A 17579-nucleotide genomic window follows, 5' to 3' on the forward strand; every position below is an offset into this window, starting at 1 on the left:
CTCTGATAATAAATAGATGTAGTGTAAAAAGAAATATTAAAATCCCCAGAGGTTAACTATTTCAGGATTGATAAATTACCAAAACCTAGAATTATATAATGGTTTGACTTGGATGGGACCTAAAAATAATCTAGTTCCAACCCCTCTGTCATGGACTGGGATACCACCCACTGCACCAGGTTGCTCAAAGCCTCAGCTAGGCTGGCCTGGAATACTACCAGGGATAGAGCATCCACAATTTCTCTGGGCAACATGTGCCAGTGTCTCACTTTAGTAAAGAATTCTTCCTAACATCTAAATATTGCTTTCTTTAGTTTAAACACATTGGATCACAGGAGAGGTGATCCAGCCATCTGAGCATCTTTGTGGCTCTCCTCTAGACCCCCTCCAACAGGAGTCCACATCCTTATGCTGAGCACCCAGAGCTGGCTGGCACACTCCAGGTGAAGTGATCTATTCACAAAGGCAGAGCAGAGGGCAAGAAATGCCTCCCTCAACCTGGCCACAGCTTTTTTGATGCATCCCAGAACAGTTGACTTTATCATCATATGCTGGTTAAAATAACATGGTTCCTGAATATAAGAAAAGTGTTATTCTAGGGAATAGAGAGGATAAATCTTCAACCTTGAATCTTCAAAATATAAATCTTTGTATGTGAAAGGCTTTGTTACAACTCTCATATGACTGGAATGCCCTTGCCATTGGTATTTCACATTTTTCCGCTCAGCTCTGAAGATAAATCCACACTAATATTCTGAATTAAGTTCTACATTGATGTGCACACACTTAAAATATGCCACACAGTGAGTAATTGCAGAATTCAGAAGTTTTTGCTTAGGTGAGGTGGTGTGCTTGTGTGTCACTGCACATTGCAAGCACTGGGCACTACTGCTGGATAAGTCTGAAACATCTTGAAACTAGGACCAAAAATACCATGGATTTTAAAAAGTGTAGGCTGACCCAAACATCCTTTCATCCTACACAACTTCAATGAAAGGCTTATGACAATATACTAGATGTCTCTTAAAATACAGCCCTAAATTAATTAGCAAAGTGCTCTAGGGTCCATCCTAATGAAAGGTGTAAATTTGCAAGGCCTGGATGTGAAGTGCAATGACTGATGGTATGTAGAGTAAAAACATGTGATTATTTTACTCTTTTAAAGAAATCAATGGCAAACATACCAGTGTGGGATTTTGTTCACTCAGCCAATTACTTGTTTATAATTGAAATTTCCTGAATGACTTTGCAGGCTTTGGCATCCTATGAGACCTTGGAAAATGAAAAAGAACTATTTATACAACTAGTAGAAAGACACAAGAATGAAAGCATGTGTAGTGAAGGACAGAATAAAGTTGTTCATGCCTTCTTTGCTGGTTAATGGTCTGGATAAATCTCAGAGTAAATTTAAGTGCCTGACCAAATTTCAGCCTGTCTTCCTTTCAAGGCACTCAATTGCTCAACAACTGCCCTGAACAGAGTAGAATAACACAATTTATCAGCAATGGGGAATGGTTAAGAACTTAGTTCATTAAAATACCAGTTATGCTGAATTATACAACCCCATGTGAAGGATGGAATCCCTGTCCCTAGGAATGCCAATGGCACTTTGGGGTCTGACTCTTGAGAGCTGAGTATAATATCACCAAAATAATTATTTTAAATCAGTTATAGCTAATACAGAAATGTACAAATATTCTAGGACATCTTACAAGAAAAAATTAGAAATATGTTGGGCTTTTATGGGTATATATATAGAAGTATGTTCAATGTAAAAGCAGGGATGTATTTTCTCACACACCTCATGGCTTAGCTGTTTTTTTGCTAACTTGCTGCATTAAGTTGTCAGACTCGGGCAAGAAATGAGTTGCTTCATTTCATAATGAATACTTTGCTTAAATTATCTTTTTTTCTGACAACAAAATACTTAGCTGAGAAAATTTAGCAAAACAGGGTTCATGCAAGAACAGGTTTTCCAGTATTCTCTCATGCAATTTAGAGTAGTTGACCTTTAATTAAGAAGCCTCTCAGTGGTGCACCTTACTGCAAAAATAACCAAGACATATACTTTTAACATTTGTTCATAGTAATCACCACCGAGTTTGCTAGTTCTGTGTATTTAAAATAATTGTAAAATATTTTCCAATACCTCTAACTGAATGTACTTTTTATATACTATAAAGTCCTTTAGCAGCAAGTCCTTAGTGACTTTTTGTTCAGTTACCATGGTAACTTTGAACTTTCTTTAGTGTGGAAAAAAGCATTCTTTTTTTCACTATCAAGGAAAAAAGGTGTTTGGTTTTGAGCAAGAAGAAAAAATTGATATAGTTTTTCAGATGAACTTGTATATCTTAAAAAGTATTTTTTAGAATACTTTGATTTTTTTAAAATTTAGGTATCTAAAAATTACTGGAGAGGAAACAAGTAATTTAATGAAAATTTAATGAAAATTAAGAAAGTTCATTAGCAAAGAATACTATATATATAGGGGGTGTTTTTTGTATACATATATACAAATGGGAATTAGATTGAATTCATATAATTGATTAAAGTTCAAATGTTATCTTTGTATTGTGATCCAGCTCAGATCTCGGAGAATTTAAAGAAAAAAACAAAAACCCAAAACATAATGAGATTTATATTAGAGCTTTGTGTTATTAAGCCACTTATTTTCATGTGAATGATATGAATTTAAGTGTAAGACTTGAGTAGAGTAGAAATGTCTAAGAATCCCTTGAATGTTGGGTCTTGCTGTGGGAAAATGTTTAATGTAATGCAGAAAACAAATATTACTGTAGGCACATTGCTTAAAAATAGTACAAAGATATACTTGAGCTATTCATGGTCTTTAACATCAAGCATCTTTATTTACATCAACTAGAAAATACTGATAGAAGGATTCCTTTGTAGCTTTTTTTTACTATTTGGAACAAAAAGATTTATATCTGGTATTTTGGAATTATCTTTGTGATGGTTATCAAATCAATAGGTTGGTAAGCAATTAAAATGTGTAATCAAAAATGAGCACAGGACCAAATCCTTGCCTTGATAGTACAAAGACAGAAAGCTTTCATTAATTGCTGCCTGCCTTTATTATATTAAGCATTTTTTTAATATTCTCTTGATGAAACCTAGATTGCTCCTAATTACAACACAGGTGCTTTTGTGATTCTATAATAGAAAACACTCTGATGTAACCAAGGAAAAATAAGACTATATGAGCTACCTCCAGTCCATTGCTTGAAAAGTTTTTGTAGTCAGCAAAGTTCCAGTGGTTTTACTGAAGTCTGCAAGTTCACCCCATCAAGTTTCTCCACCTTTATTTTTCTCTTCAGAATGATTTAAAACATGAGTTGCATTTTTGTCAATCATGTTGCTAATGGAAAATAAGAAAAATATTGGCTAAAATGGGAGATAATTAATAAAGAAATAACTAGGCAATTTTCCTTCGTGAATGATACAAAACTGCCTTTTTTTGTGAGGGATAGCTGATCAGAAACACCTGTATTCTCTATTAGGGAGAAGGTCAAACCTTAATTTTCAGTGATTGATATGGTCTTATAGATATAGGCCATCTTTGTTTGAAACGAACTATTTTGGGATTGGATATTATAGTTCTAATACCGTGTGGAATGTACCTCATCCTGTCCTGCAGTGGAAAAAAAAGAGTTGTTGATTGGGTTTTTTTTCCCCCAATGTTATCCTATGATGGTAGAGAAGTATATATTTTTTTTTTTTAATTTATAAATACCAATCTTGCTTCAAAAGCCTTGAATTTGAGGATGATAATGTTTCTGAGACACAATCTTTTGTTGCTAAAAGGGGCGACACTTTCAGATTCTTTCTGAGGAACAAGATATCTACTTGAGGAAAAAGCCCCAAAATTAGGATTAGATTTTAAAATTAGTTTTAATGTGTCACCTTTTGTTACAGACTAAATATTTGTACACAAAATGCTTAGATACAGCTAATGCTTACATCTTACTTCAGAGTAGACTGTGTTAGCTTCTGGGATATAATAAATCCACAGGGCCTAATGTCTGAATTAACATAATAATTAAAGTTTCAGCACATTGTTGTAGGTCACAGTAAGAAAATGTTTAATCTTTCTGCATTCATCTGTGTACATTCAAGGCATTGGGAGGTCTACAGAGACTGAATTAAATTTAAGTGTATCAGAAATGAGCAGGGTGTTTTAAGAAAAATGTGAAAAAGATTTAACTTTGTTGGGAACTGTTCATAATTGGTTTTGTTCTGACAATAAAAGATACAGCAAAAATTAGGTCACTACTCAAGTTACAGCTCAATTAATGAGAGAAAGCTGTGGGTGTATAGCAGCCAAAACACAGAATTATCCTGCATCTGCCCACTTGAGGATTTGGGGTTTGTTTGGTCCATGGATCATTGTCTGTGGTCAGCTGTGCCTATAAGAAAAAACAAGTGCTGGGCTGCAGTGAGTAAGCACAGGATGTAGTAGATCATCTGAAAGTTACTCCACAAAATTAGTAGAGTGTTAAGAGAATGAAAATGTGCTTTTCCAAACATAATTCTAGGCTTGAAAAATTGATGACATTGAGAGGAAGATTTAATGTCATTTAATGAGTCTTGAGAGAAGCCAAGGAATATTAAAAGTCATCTTGTCCTGACACTACTCACTAGCCAGGGAGAAATATCTGGTTGCTGATTATTGCACCACCAGAAATAGGTCAAGATGCAGCTTGTCTTGAAACCAATTTGGAAATCCATGGTAAATTCCTGAGTTTTGATAGAATCTTTAGCTGTAGTTTCCCTTTATTTTGGAGCAGTTCTTTGCTAATACAGGGGTAAATGGATTTTATGGTTAATTTCCTGTGCTAGGCATCCACTTGACAAAAGACCTACAGCAGTGTGGGTGAAGAAAAGTTCTGTTGGTGTTACTGCATTCTGAGGAGCCAGGGCAGGCTGCTGTTCAGCTTTTCCTTCTGCTTACACAAAAAGCCCCAAAACGTGGAAGATGAGGATAGAAAATAAAAATGGGAAGCCTGAAGCTGCTTAAATTAGTCTGTTTCTTGTACAGCAGCACAGAAAAGTTGCTTATTAACTCAATATTGAAGGAGTCAGGAAATAACTGAGAGCAGGAAAAACAAGAGCTGCAGGAGCTGCCCTTGGATACATCAAACATTCCTAATTTCATGGCTAACAGACTGATGAATGTTGCCTGCTCTTGCTTATGAGATGGAAATACTTCAGTGTGCATATTGTCTCCATAGCCCCAGACTAAAGTACAAACAAATAATCCTTGAATAATAAAATAATCAAATTATCCTTCAGTTAAATTGTGGTTTACCTCTAGATTACAGTTTAGGAATCCAATGAAAATGAACTCAGGTAGAAGTGAATTAAGAAAGAATGGACTGCTAGTCTGCAAATTTCTAATTTAATGACAATTGAGCAAAATTCTTAATGATGCACATAGCTTTAATTTTAAACCATTTACATCTGTACCATTTCATTTGAGTACTGTGATATAATGTTACCTCAACAGTGGAACTGATGGCAGGATTCTAAAATGCTCTTAATACAGCTTCCTATTGCTTTTGAATCCAAATCCTTGGGAGATCTGTAAGGTGTTGGAGCCTTGGGGTGAAATAGAGATAATAATTGCAAAATGATTTCTTCACAGATGCAGTAATTCCCTTTCCTGAAAGTGCAGAAAGGTTTAAATATTTTTTGTGAACATAATAACTGACCTGGTGGTTCTGTGATGAATTCTGGTGTGTTTTGCCAAGAACGCTTCAATTTTAATTAATTTGAAAGTATCCAGAGTTGTAATCAAGTAGCTTTAGAAGTGTAATGGCATGTATTCAGAATCAAATGTCTTGTGTATTGTGCATAAAGGGCTTTACTTATTTTCTCAGGGTGCTATAAAATGAGGAGGGTCTTTAGGAAAACAAAACTATATTCAGCAATGCAAAGAAAACAGTAGGGTTGTAGAAGAAGGCTGAATTAATAGTTGTGTAACTCAGAGTGCAAGCATTCTCTGTGTATTGATCCTTTCACTCTGGCTACTGCACAGTGGCATTTTCCTAATGTAATAAATGTAAAACCTAGGCAGCCTCAGGGGCTGTGCTTCTAAACAGCTGATGGGTAATTACAGGACACCTATGGGGCACAGGTGGGAGAGCAAAAAATGGAGGCTGCTGGTAAGAGCATTTGTGTTCAATTTATGATTTGAAGAAAACTTTTACTTACTGTATACTGTAGAGGGAATCTTTTTTTTCCTCTGAGGGGAAAAGAAAAGGTTCGTTATATTGAAAATTTTCACAGAATTTGTTCTATGCTGTAGTATTTGTGTGTGAATAGTCAATCTGGTTGTAGTCCTTGCTCCTGATTCCTGTGTGGTTTAGTGTGGGACCAGCAGTCATGCTCAAGCTGTGCAAGAGGAGCCAGCCTGTGGTTCCTGCTGTTGTTGACACAGTCTTCAGTCTTGCATTTTTTTCCACATTGGTTAGGCAATAGAAATTTATGGAAAACAGATGTCAGTTGCCAGAACATTGGGTGAAGGATACAGGCACCGTTGCTTTTTCCCTGCCCTCTCCAGTCCATGGCTTAGTGGAGTACCAGCAGCTGTGGTGAACACAATCTTAGTGCCTTGAAATGTAGAGAAACTTCAGACCCTGAATACAGATTAGTTTCTTGAAAAAGGAAGAGTACCCAAACCTGAAATTTATGTAATGTGCTTGTCAGTAGAGTGTCGCAGCTTTTCTCTTTTGATTATCCTTTGTAAGATATGTTAAATTATTTTTTCAATTGTGTTTTCTTCTGTAAGTGTTCTTTGGATGATTACAGTCTTGTTTATATTTCATATCTGTAGGGCAGAAGGCTGTAAATAATGCTAAGCTCCTATGCAGTAATAATAAATATTGAAGTATTTTAAGTAGTTATTTTAGACAAGTTCCTGGCGAGGTGAAATTACTTCTTAATGTCTAATGTTTCTAAAATGAGGCAGTATCACTGACAGTGTCACTCTTTCTATCTCCATCTTTTTTCTACCCTTTCCATTACCTGAGAAATGAGTTGTTAAGTTTTATGTTAGATCCATGCAATGATGCAAATATGTCACATTATCTATGACACTCTAAGTATCTCACCTTCTTAGACGTATTTATTGCATAAAGAGCAGGATAAAGTACCAGTGGTGCAAATGTGCTGTCTTCAGTGGAATTTACCAGCAGATAACTTGGCCTAGTCATGACAGCAAATCTTTCCTCTAAAATATCAATACAGCACTAAAGTCCAATTATTTTTATACTCTGCTAATCTTCTTCTGCTTTTGCAGTGTTCCTGCAGGCTTCTATAAAAAGACTATTGGTAATCTCAGTAGGGAGGCCTCCTTATCAAGCAGTTTCAAAGACTTATGACTTCTGAAAAAATAAGGAGGTAATACTGAATTAATGGAGAAGGGGCTAGTCAGTCTTCAAAAAACTAAATGTGAAGCATATATAATACTGATTATTTTGCTACTTGCAGAAGTTTTCGTGGATTTCCACAGATTTGATAAGACTTGGAGAGAGAAATCTTCTATATTTCTAAAATACATGCCTAAAATGGTCGTTTAAACATAAATCTAGACATAGCTCTTTTTATGTATTCATAGTTGAAAATAAATCAGTGCATGTATAGTTTTAAAGCTATGGTAAGGCCAAGAAACCTGCTTATCAATTTTTGAAAGTCTCATTTAAAAGAAAAATTGGTATCAAGAGTAGATGTTGAAAGCCTTGTTTTGTTATAGCATACTGGAAGTATTTTAGAACATTAATAAACTCTGTTTAAGAGCGAATGTTGCCAAGCCCTGGTATTTATTGAAAAGAAGAATAAGAAATGCTGTGGAGAAGGACCTGGGGGTCCTGGTGGACAACAAGCTGTCCATGGGCCAGCAGTGTGTCCCTGTGGCCAAGAAGACCAGTGGGATCCTCGGGTGCATTAGGAACTGCATTGCCAGCAGGTCAGGGAGGTGATCCTGCCCCTCTGCTCAGCCCTGGTGAGGCCAGTCTGGAGTGCTGTGTCCAGTTCTGGGATCCTCAGGGCAAGAGAGACAAGGAGCTGCTGGAGCTGGTCCAGCAGAGGGTGACAAAGATGATCAAGGGACTGGAGCATCTCCCTTCTGAGGAGAGGCTGAGGGAGCTGGGCCAGCCCAGCCCCGAGGAGCAGTGACTGAGAGGGAACCTCACCAATGTCTCTGAGAGGAAATGTCAGAGGATGGACCAGGCTCTACTCAGCAGGACAAGAGGCAATGAGCAAGAACTGATGCACTAGAAGTTCCACCTGAACATGAGGAAGAGCTTTGCTGTGCAGGTAACTGTGAACTGGAATTGATTGCTCAGAGAAGATGTGGAATCTCCTTTGCTGGAGAGATTCCAGAACCATCTGGACACAGTTTTGTGCTGTGTGCTCTGGGATGACCCTGCTTATGTAAGGAGACCGGAACAAGTATCCCACTGTGGTCCCTTCCAGATTGACCTATTCTGTGAAGTGATAGCAAGAACTATCTTGTTTAAAAACTAGCCGTTGTTACTTGAAACATGATAAGGTGTCCAATAAATTTTTTTGAATTCTATCCTCCTTTATCATGCTATTGGGGGTAAGCTTTAGAGAATCATGGAAAAAGGTGTAGGGGAATGGATTTCAGAGCTTTAAGACATCATTTCACTGATGTCTTGCTATGTGTCTGAGAAGCTTTTCCATGCTACAGAATTGGAACCTCCATAAGCAGGTTTGTTTCATGAAGAGGCTTTGTAGTGGCAGTGACTTATTTCAGCAGCACTTTTCTTAAAACTCTTTGTTACTTAGCTCCTACTACTCCTTTAAAACTTGATGTAAATTGCATTGAGAGCCATCTGTGATTATTAGCAAAAAAAACCCCTTATGTATTTTATTTGCAGTCAGATAAATCAGATTTTGAGACTGCCACATGTGAAATTATCATCTGAATACATCTGGTTGTCATTTACACAAAACCCTGGTTTATATTCAGTAATAAGCTCTTGTTTAGGTGGGTGCTCTTTACTCAATATCGCCCATGTTCTGAAATACTATGACCTAAATTTTGATTTGGGGTAGGAAGAAGAAGGGATATGAAAAACAGATATATCCTGTCAAACCATTACAAAAATAATGGTAGTTTTGCATTTTTCTTTGTCTTGGAAAGTGAGAGTTAATTTAAGAACAAATGATAATGCCAGAAAAGTGAAAAATAGCTACAATACATCGGTGTAGAATATCATCTGTCACACTTCTGTGGATTTCATTAAGCTTTAGTGTCTTTTCCAGAATAAAATGTGTTAAATTAATTTGAATTCAGTTTGCCATTTCCCTATCCTTAACATCCTACTTGTATATATTCTTTTATCTGACTGCTGCACACAAAATACAAATAGAGGTGTGAGGGGTTTTTTCATTATTATTAGGGCTTATTCTGACCTTCAAATGTGATTGGGGATTTCCAGTGACTGCGGATTAGTGAGAACACTGACCAGCATATGGCTTAGCCAACCTTTGCGTCTCAGCAGGAACTGTAGTACAATAAGGAAGGTCTCTTAAGGAGAAAAACTAAGATACAGGGAAGAAGGGTGGAGAACAGCACTGAAACAAACAGGAAACAAAACTGAAAGTAGTAGGTCAAACATTTCTAGGAAGATATGTCACAGCCTCTGGAGATGGTAATAGCACTATTATAACCATTAAGGTTTTCTGTGAGTTGTGAAGTCCTCTTGAGTGTTTCAGCTGAACTTTTAAATAATCATTTCCTGATTCTGGATTTGCCCTTGAATGTTTCTTCCCATACATATGCAGGTGGTTGCAGTTCTGTGTAAATACCTGTGGGTGCTTTTCTCTGTAAAGAACAGACAGCTGCATTTATTGCCATGACCTTGACCAGAGTCCCTGTTATACAAATAGTTACTAATATTTTTTTAAAATTAAATGTTTATGTTGTCCTTAGTGCTTTGTCCATCAGTTACAGTCATAAAGGTAAAATATCATTAGTCCTTGTAGTGATCGTTAATCAGTTTAACATTTGGAGGAAGGTTGTCTGAATTTTTAATGTAGTTTATTAGATATTAGAGTTCAATACCAATTATTCAACTGAACTTAAATTGGCACTATTTTTTTCCTCACTAAATGAGAATTCTTCCACCTTTGTCATTCTTTGGAAGAAAAAAATGTTTCCAAAAACATTGTATTGAATTTCTTAAAACTTGTACTTTAGTTTTTAATAATAACATTTCTGATCCCGTAGCTCATTTGAACACCTGACCTAGGTACTGATGGTGGCTGAAGATAATTCTGGGGTGCCATAAGAAATATCAAATGCATCACAAGAAAGGCATATTTATCCTGATACTCCTTCTTATACGCAGCCTTATGTTAAAAATACATTTTTGGCTGAATTTTTTTTTTCCATGCGACAATGAATTGAGATCAAAGAGTATTTTTGACTAATGGTCTGCCTGTCTTTGAGAAGTTTTGAGCTTCTTCTATCTATATCCAGAATTAATCAATAAAAAAGAGTTCTTTTTGTAGCTGATATAGGAATTCCTGTCACTTCATTTGAAGAGGCAGGGTTGTAAAAAGGTATTAGGCATGGCTTGTTTGGATCAAATATTTCTAGTGTAGCGGCAGGCCATTAGCACATCTGCCTGCTTGTTATTTTAACAGCAGATTTCTTCAGCTGAAACTTCAGCTTCTCAGATCCCCTTTGTTGCTTTAGGATCCTTTCACAGAATGTATTCCTCCTATGCTCAGTTACTCGGAAAGAGTTTTTGTTTTATATATGAAAAATCTTTCTTAAATGAGAATATCCACAACAGACTGGAAGATGTAATAAAACAACGGTTTTCCTATTAAATTTCCCATGTTTATAGGAAGACCAAGAGTCATAAATAGCTTCTGCCAAACATGTTTTGAAGACTAACATAGAAATCCAGCCGACTTTTCCCAAATGTTTCTATGTAGACATTCCTTCAATGACACAATCTTAGGCAGAGACAGAAAAAAAAACCGTGACGGTTTTGTCAATCCCCTCTAGAAGGGGTTTTGTTTTACCTTTTTCAAAACTATGCTGTATCTCTTTTTACTGAGTCTAATGCTACATGTTCCTGTAGCACCTCTCCGAGACAAATGCAAAACTGTTTTTATAGCAGTGGCTCATCATGTACATAATACCATTGCAGTGGCATTCCCCCTGCATCTCTGGAAAGCTTATTGCTACAAAGGGCTTCTTTTAACAGGAGTTAATTAGGACTAGAAAATTGCTTGTTGTTTTTTATTGCATCTAAACCCCAGGACATGCTGCACTAATCCTCTAGTGCTGTGTGGTGCCATAAGAGAGGTATTCAGCTGATGTCCCAGAAGTTTCTCATTAGCTTTGTAACTGTTTCTTATCAGATCGCTTAACTCATTAACTCTTTCTACACATAAAATGTGTTAGTTGTGGATTATTTTCTTCCTTGTTCTTTCATTTGAAATGTGTGTTCAAATATAACACAACAACAAAGTAAAACCAATTTTTCTTGCTTCTCCTATTCCACATTTTTACTTAGGAAAATGAAAAATGAATGCAACTCATTTGGAAAATGCTCAGCAAGGAGTAAGGTTCTACTGCGTCATCCAAGGAGCAGAAAATGGATTTTTATCTAGGACAAAGACTGGTTTCAATTTTTGCAAGAATAACTGCATGTGTTTTTTGTGCAGCTCTCCTCTGTAAGATAGAAGCAGAAGAGAGCAAGCCCAGGATGCAGAGGAAGAATTTACCTTACCTGTTTCATCACTCAAAGCAAAAAATTTGTATTTGCACAAGTTATATACTTACAGGGAGTAAAATTAAAAACACCATTTTTCCCTATAATAGCATCATTTTTTCTACCAGTTCTGTAAGCAATCTAATACTGAAATGTCTCACTACAGGCTGGCTTGTACTGGACAATTAATTCTGCCATAAACAAGAGACCCAGTTTCACGGGCCAGCTCCTGGGTGGACCATGATAGGTTGTACTGAAACCCAAACAGGGATTTCATCCAGTGATGTTCCACCCTGGGCTGCAGACATCTCACCGATCAGGGAGCTGGCTGGGGTTAAGGCCAGACCAATCAGCTGTCTGGACCAGGGATTTTTGGCTCTCCTGTGCAAGAAGGATCTGAGCAATGAAACACGCAGTTGTCGCACGGAAGCTCTGGGGTGTGTGTCATCTCTGTCTCTGCCCCACGCCCTGTCCTGAGTGTCTGTGATTCTGATCCTTTGAAAGCTAGAAATCTGCACTTTGCAGTTTAGCTGTACAGTCAGTGAAAAATCCAGCACAGTTTTTAGCTTGGTGCAGAAACTGAACCCTGTATTTACTTGTTTGTATAATTCTGCTCTGGTTTCTGAACTTCTTACCAAAATACATAAATGACTTGTAAGGCAACAGTAAGGTTGAGTAAAAGGAGTTTTTCCTGTGAATGTACAAGTGATGTGAGAGTATTTGACATTTTGCAGTTTATTCTAATGTAACAAGAATGCCTTTAAAATCACAATTTCAAACGTCGGTGTTTTGAGTAATTTTTTGAGGCATTATCATTACAATATAAAGTGCAGGATACTGTAATCTACTTATTAACGATGCAACTGCTAATTCAAAAAAGGTTCTTTTATTTTCACCTTCTGGCAATTTAGTATTTAATGTACACTAGGATGGCATCATTCCTTGAAAACTCCTGCTTGCTTTCCTCTCCCTCCCCAATTACAAATCTGCTTTTGAAGTGCATACTCTATGTGATTAAGTAAAAGGACATGAAAATTAGTGAGGAAATTGCATGGTGCAGCCATTTTAGTTATGAATTTAAATGGCTGTTTAGCAAAATGGAGTAATTTATCACTTATCTAGTGTTCTCTGCAAGTCATTTATCATGAGTAGCAACTATCATAATTTTATTCTCATCTGAGATGGTGGGAAGGGCTCAGAGGCTCATTCTTCAGAGGTTCATGCTGCTTGTGATTGGCTACTGATTAAATGATTGTGTGTGAAACAAAACAGCAACTGGAAAACTTTCCCAAGTTTCTTTGCACATTGATACATCATGATACCCGACTTAGTTATGCTGTTAAATTTTTCTTGGCAGGTAGAATTTTTCTTTGCACCTCATTTTACTGCAATTGATATTAGTTTTACTTTTATGTTGGATGCCATTAGTGAAGATTTTGGTGCCCAGGATCACAGGTGCAGTGTGTTTTTTGAGATAAACCATGTTATGATAGTACATGCCAGGAACAGCAACTATGGCAGCCCAAAGCACTTGGTTATAACAACTAACCAAAGTTTTACTTTAGAATGGTTTTGAGTGGAACATTTTCTGCCACAGAAAGGCTTGGATTGGTTCACCAGATCTCTGAATCTGTGGAATAAGTAGACAGCCTGTTTTTTGGGTTTTTTGGGGGTTTTTTGGGGTTTTTTTGTTTGGTTGGTTGGTTGTTTTGGTTTTGGGTTTTTTTGTTTGGTTGGTTGGTTGTTTTGGTTTTGGGTTTTTTTGTTTGCTTGTTTTTGTGGTTTGTTTTGTTTTGGGTTTTTTGGGTTTTTTTGCAAAAGGATAATTTAAAACAATAATAAGAAGCCCTTGAGAAGTAATTCCTCAGTCCTTCAGAATAAATTGCTTATGGTCTTAAATAACTTCTCTGGTTTTGTTCTCATGTTAGGCTAGTCATGATTACCTCATAATGAAATTATTTCCTCACAAAGGGAAGAGACACAGAAATCTGTACTTACTGGAGAGGGAAGGGAGCATTTAAAAAAAAAAAAAAAAAAAGGAAAAACAGGTAGCTATTTCCCAACTGTGGATTTGGAATCATTAATCTGATTTTTTTCTCCAAATTGCTTCCTTGGAATATTCTGTGGAGGCTTGTTTAGAGAGCGAGGAGTATAGTTTCTGGAAAGAAAAACACAGATTGTGAGAAATGAAAGGAAGCATGGAAGATTCTTCTGTTAAAAAAAAGGTTATTTACAAGAGATAGGAACAGAAAACTGCTAGTGTATAACAACAGCAGTACTTGTAAAAATTAACTCTAACTTATAAAGCAGACCCTCTGAATTCTCTCAAAATTAATTTCTTAGGCTTTATCATAATTCCATCATTTTTGTTGGTTGCATACTTAAGTTTCTTTTTTTGTTGTTTTCGTTTTTTTTTAATTAGACAGTATTATTTTGGCTGCTTCTTTGCATGCCTGTGTTTTATTTCTGGATGCAACCTGGTCATCCTTTGTTATGTGATTGGGAAACGAAAAACAGTCAAATTCAGTATAAGATTTGGAGAACTACTTCATAGTCTTTGTAACATTTTTTTCTTAAGATCCAGTGAGTGATATATTTAATGGAAGAGTAAAGGCTGGCTTCCTAAAAGAGCAGTGTGCTGAGAAACCTTGTGCATGATGCATCCTGAGACCATTCCAGGTTCAACGGTGCACTCCTTGTGTGGAGAGTATTCCCTTGGTATGGAATGGCAAGATATTAGTTTGCTATTACTGCACAAATGTGCCACGGAAATAACAGTTCAGGCTGTCTGGTTTTATTGTATCAGTCATTCTTGTTGATGGTTTTGTCTGCGTGCTGTTTTAGTGTAGTTTTCCTAAGTTGCATTACTTTTTCAGAAAGACTTTATAAGTTGATGGTGTAGCAGATAAATGTTTGAATTTTAAATTGTTGTGAAACTGAGCACTGAACAGTACATTTAGGAACATACTAGACTCTGGTTTGGTGCAATTTATTTATTCAGAACACATTTAATGTTTAGAAGATTGTAGAGAAGTAACTTGGCTCTTAGAAGTAGAGTATCAGTGGTGTTAGCTTATTTTCTCTTTGACAGTAATTATTTTGGCAGACAGATAAATTGACAGCACTCTAACAGGTTTTGTTGTGTAATACTAGATGGGTTTGTCACACGGGTTGTGATTTACTCTTGCAACAATTTTATTTCTCTTGTCTATGGTTCCATTATTGTTGCTATGTAGTAAGATCAAAGCATCTAGTCTTATGTATGTGATTTAAATCAGGCATGGGCACATGATCAAATTATTATGGATACAGCCAGACCTAGTTTATGATGCAATACTGCCAGTGAGATGGGTGGATGTGCTATAAAGCTTAGCGTAGTGCTTATGTAGGAAGCTAAGGCCTATGGAAGTATTGTTTCCATGTGTTTTATCAGACTAAGGATTTGTTGAATTTCCAAAGAATTGAATACTAGAACTGTTGTTAACTTCAGTGTGGCAAAGAAGCATACCCTTCTCTTGTTTGAAACTTTCTGTGACACAGATTGTGTCATTCTGTGTTTGCACATCTCCTGTAATTCTGGATTTTCACTGCCATAACATACAACAATCTACAGTACTCAAAATTCAGAATAAAAACATGTTAAACTCCTTTATGGTGTTCATATTATCTCGTGCTTTTCTATGCAGGTAATTACATTTTAATCATTAAATGAAGTGCAACACTTCATACTGGCTAGAATGTCTGCCATGCATTTTTAATGGTTTCTCTAAGTGTCATTAAGTGATAATTTGAAAAAATAAACAAACAACCAGCAGTTTACACAACTGGTTATTAATGAAGCCTGTTCTTAATTTGCTTAAAGGATCAACAAAAATTGTGGTATAAAATGTAGCAACAGACTGAGTGGGTTTTTTTACATAAAACATTTGAATGCTTTATAGATTTTTTAAATGTCCATTCTAAATGCATGCATTCATATCAAGAGTAAAATAGCACATCTTTTTTGATATTAAAAAGTTGATGCAGGGTTGAGTACCAATATGGATTAGTAGCTTTTCTGTCCTGCACTGAAACATTTTGACTTGTGTGCCTTCTGCTCTGTGTGTGCTATAACGTCTGGTTTTCAATGACAAAGCACAAAAAAGATTTGTAACCTGATTTCCTCTTCTTGGTTTTCCTGAATCTTTGCTAGCCTGTGGCAAACCTGTGGGTGTTTTACCTCCTATCTTCTCATTCCAGAGCTGGGCATGGCAAGGCAGATTTGTAGTTGCAGTGCCCAATCATTTCCCAAATATCAATGCTAGATTGAGGGCAAATATGCCTGAGGTTTCATCCAAATGATCATAAGAGGGAAGTTTAATTTTTAATGAGGAATTAATTACTCTGAAGGCTGGAGAAATTTAGAGGTATTTCACTGGTATTTCTGCTTCAAATAATTTATGCAATATTTACAGCTTGGCCGAACTAGAATATTGTCATGGAAGATGATATTTGAATTCATGGCATGGAAATGGCATAAAAATAGCAAATAATGGGTATTTTTTGGTTTGTCAGGTGAGCAGAAAAGATAGTTTGGTAGGAAAAGCATGCAGTTAGTGTCTTCATCCACAGTGTTCAAGTTTTTTAACCAAAAAGTTTCCTCTGAAGTAAAATGCTGTGCTCAGTTTTAGTTTTTTTGTGAGTGCTAGTTGATGTAAATATAAGTAATTTGTTCAAAAATTTTAATTTGTTCATATTGAGTATCATGACCTATATTATTGAATCTAAAAGGAAAGAGAGCGGGTTCAAAAATTAACAGTGAATTCTGAAGAATTACTCAATTTTTTTTCTTGCATGAACTGCTTGCTTCTTCAGGTCCTTGTTTAGGAATATATTTTTTTAAAGGGCTTGGCATGTATTTAAGTTCCATACTTTGTGTGAATGATCTGGTTTTACAGAAGCAGTTTACAGTGCATAATGTGTGTACATAAATATTTTTCACATTGATTCATTTATGTCCTTCAGTTTTTTGTGGTCTAGTCATTAAATACCTGGGACAAAACTACAAATACCAGCTTTCTGCATCTGTTTTATCATCTCCATTGTAGGTATTCATGCTGCTTTAATATGCCTGTGCAGCAAGCACCCATAGCAAATAAATTTGCTCTTGCGTATTTTTTGCTTTTGTTAAATATTCATTAGATGAGATGCAGGCTGCTGCTTTGAATGCATTGAAATCCCAGAAAATACATTGTTTGTGAATCCTTTATCCACCATGAACCAAAGTGATCCTCCTCTACCGAAATGGGTCAGGGTCCAGGATGTGTTACTATCAGTTGCTATACAGCTGAATCTTGTTTTGCACTGTAAAGAGAGCATAATTGATAGTCATTTTGATTTTTTACATTATATTCTACTATGATTTGGCTGCTGTCACAAAAAAAAAAAAAAAAACAACAAACAAACAAAAAACCACCCCCCCCCCAAAAAAAAACCCACAAAAAACTCCAAAAACCCACTTAGAATTCTGCATCAAATCTGAGGGAAAGAACTTCAAGTAAACACAAACTAAAAACTTCTAATGTTCTTTTATTACAAAGCAAAGTTAAAGCAAAATGCAGTCATTGTCTGATGCCTTATCTGAAGTATTTTGCAGTTGTCTCTGAACTTACTCTATTATCTAAAGAGAAGCATTTTGAAAATCAGGATCAAAGTTAGTGTACAGGCTACAACAGAAGACAAATACATTCAGGGACTTCTCAAAAACCCAGTGTTCTCACACCTGTTTTTTTCATGTTCTGTCATTCCCCTTATCTATATATT

The 17579-nt window shown here is 36.2% G+C and overlaps 1 protein-coding gene across 22 annotated transcripts in view; it reads left to right on the forward strand.

Moving 5' to 3' along the window:
* Nucleotides 1–17579, forward strand: part of NRXN1 (neurexin 1) — a 671565-nt gene that overhangs the window by 205508 nt on the left and 448478 nt on the right. The window lies entirely within an intron of this gene.

The sequence above is a fragment of the Sturnus vulgaris genome, chromosome 3, assembly GCF_052056855.1.
Source record: "Sturnus vulgaris isolate bStuVul1 chromosome 3, bStuVul1.hap1, whole genome shotgun sequence".
Classification (NCBI taxonomy): Eukaryota; Metazoa; Chordata; class Aves; order Passeriformes; family Sturnidae; genus Sturnus; species Sturnus vulgaris.